The following is a 3,421-nucleotide window of genomic DNA, read 5'->3' as shown; positions in this document are numbered from 1 at the left end:
ATAAACATCCAGAAAAACAATATGTCATTTCCTTTTCCTTTTTTTTTTAATTTGAACAGGAAATAGAAAACAAACTACGTTCCAAACTGCCCAATGGTCCAACTTGATGAGATTTTAAAGTGATGACTATAGTTTGCATCGTCAATTAAGACGACAACTAGAAATATCAACTAAGGCACCGACCTTTTTTTACGGAGAGCGACATGGGTTTTTTTTCTCGGGACAAACATTTTTTCGACTTAAAAAACAACAATATAGTTTTCAACAACAAAAAGGAACACGATTTTTCAACTATTTTTACACTAAAGTCTTATAACTCTGAAACACTTCTTTTTGAAGAAATCTAAATTCAAATAAATTATAACAAAAATTACAAAAGATGAATTGTCGGTGCCTACTTAGGTTTTCCCTGTTTCTTGAACATAAGTGCATGTTGGTACTGGCAGATTCAGGATTTTGAAAAGAAATAGCGTCCTTTGTTTGTTGAAGTAACTAGAGCTGTCCAAATAGCGGGACGAGTACCCCGTAGGTGTACTTTAGCTGCTGATGTGAAATTCAGTATTCAGACAATGACCTTTTGAAAATTTTGGCTTCAGTCATTCACATTATATAATCATTGTCTTTGTGTTAGGTTGACACATGGTTACTGATAGGTCAATCTGATAGAATTATGCTGAGTCGGGAACAAAGTCTGAGGTTTGTAGTATAAATTCCAAAAAATAAATGTAAAACTAAGGTCAGTATGGTGCTTTTGCATACAAAGTTTGATCAATCGAAGTGCTACAATACCAAAGTTATGCGCCCAACACAAATCAGACAATGTTTTACTGTCATAGGGATTATAGGTGGTCAAATTCATAGTCACCTGACTGATATATATGACACATCCCCATCCCATGATGCATCAGCATACCATATTTGACCAACTAAGTTCTACGGTACAAAAGTTATGGGCAGGACACAAATCAGTCAAGGTTTTGCTATTAAAGGGGTCAAACGTTTAAGTCAAGTTCAAGGTGACCTGACTTAAGTATATGACACACCCAAGCCATACCAAGTTTTACGGTACAAGAGTTATGAGCCAGACACTAACTCAGTGGACAAGGTTTTACTATCATAGGGGTCAAAGTCAAGTTATGAGCCGGACACGAACTGGACAAGGTTTTACCCTCATAGCGTCCAAAGTCATGGTAAGAATAACCTGACTTTGACATATGACAGTCCGCCAGAGACAATGATGTATCTGCATACCAAGTTTGATCAACCTAAGTTCAATAGTTCATAAGTTATGCGCCAGACACAAAGCGGGACGGACGGACAGACGAAAATTTGTATATTTGAATCAAACAATGTACAAAGCTTTATAGTCTAAGATCTTTATAATAAACGGTATATTATCATAGGAACTTGGGGACAGGACAATTTTTTTAGTCCTCTCCCTTTTTCCCCAAAATTCTATGTTTTTGTTACCCTTAATTTCAATTATTATCGCCTTCTTTTTGGTGGTATATTAACATACATATACTAGAAATATCTGTTTTTTCCATTTACTATCAATTTCCAGTTTACTATTCAGAGCGGTCACTGATAATACATGTTTTATAACAATTATTGTATTATGATGTTTGTGTACCGTGCATGACAAGGGCCCATGATTGGTAAAATAAAATAGTATTAGTGTTTTATGTCTATATATATATACTTGTAGGGGGCCCAGCAAGTTCTAAAAGGCCGTCATACGTCAGAGTAATTCGGAACATGGCTGATAAACAAAGTAGAAGTTGTAGAAAGTTAAAAGGGAAATAGAAAAGGTCACTAAAGGAATAATAAATATCCAACTCGGAACAAAATTTAAAGTACGCTGATGTGATACTAAGTTCAAAGGGACATTACTCCGGAAAACTGGATCAGAACATTCTACCCTGTAAACATTAGTAAATAAATGACCATATATACACAATTAACAATTTATGAGTAGTTGCAATGACAAGGTACCGGTAGTTTCTAAACAATCTTCAGATGTATATCATTCTCGAATTACTAGATCACAAAATCTACAAAGTTTTAAGTTGAATAGCTTGATATTCAAGCATAGTTTTCTCAAATATGATCTTAAAGGTGTACTTTCCACTTAGTCTTTACTTTTATTTGTGCAATTAGGTTGCTGTCTCAGACATATAACCAACATCCTCTATATTTTTAAGCATAATCATATCTAGGTCAAGGCGACCCAAATGTTACTGAAATGCAGTTATTTCAGATGAAAATAGAGGCGTCATATCATTCTTATTATTTCTGACAACGTCTTTTGAAGACAAAACAGAACTGCAGTCAACTGAATAAAATTAAAACCATAGTGACTTAAATTGTTATAGCTTTGAAATGACTTGCATCTTGGATTTCCAAACATTCGATCTTTAACATATTTAATGAAGTTTATTCCAGAGAGGTGTATGGTAAACAAAAATATATATCACACTTTTGTATGATATCATTATTTGTGTATTGTTTCCAAGAGGACTGTCTGTCCTGTAGCCAGTGCAAAAATTGAAACGACTAAAAGTTACTAGTATACTCATGTTATTTTTTAAATTAACGTAAGTTGTGGGAAAAACTCGCGAATATTAGTTGGATCACAGCAAATATACCGATGTCCCTGAAACACAATAAAACAAGTATATCTACATGAAACAATTTACTTTCTTTGATGATTGGTATGTTGATACATAAATGACCTTTCAATGTCATATGTCTTTTGTGCTAACAATAATTTTCTGTATAATAAACAGTTTCTGAATTTTAATTGAACTTCACCAGGTGCACTGGAATTCTGATTGACCTTCACCAGGTGCACTCTTAATTTTAATTGACCTTCACTAGGTGCACTCGAATGCTAATCATTGACCTTCACCAGGTGCACTCGAATTCTGATTGAGCTTCACCAGGAGCATTCAAATTCTAATCATTGACCTTCACCAGGTGCACTAGAATTCTGATTGACCTCAACCAGATGCACTCAAAGTAAAATGTTTGAGAAGCGAAATATATATAACATTCGAGAGCAGTAAATGTGATAACAGAAGGATGAACAGCTTCTAAAGCCAATTTTGTCAAGGGACTTTTCTCACTAAATGAAGAACAATTAAATAACTTAGCTTAAAAATTTTGGCGCTGGCTGTCAGACCTTATCAAAAGCGGATTTAAGGGGAGGGGCTTATGGAGCTACATATATGATTAATTCATAACCTTTTCACAAGTCTTAATTTTAATGTTGCCCACCTCCCCTTCTCAAAATCCTGGATCCATATATGCCATTTACCTGTGTCTTTATTAGCACACAAGTTGGCTTAGATAATTATTGCCCGCTTATATTCTGACACTGTATAACAATGCAATTTCCATTCTAACAACAAGAACAAAA

This window comes from Mytilus californianus, unplaced genomic scaffold (genome assembly GCF_021869535.1).
Source record: "Mytilus californianus isolate M0D057914Y unplaced genomic scaffold, xbMytCali1.0.p SCAF_5, whole genome shotgun sequence".
Lineage (NCBI taxonomy): Eukaryota > Metazoa > Mollusca > Bivalvia > Mytilida > Mytilidae > Mytilus > Mytilus californianus.
Note: the sequence above shows the minus strand (reverse complement) of the source record.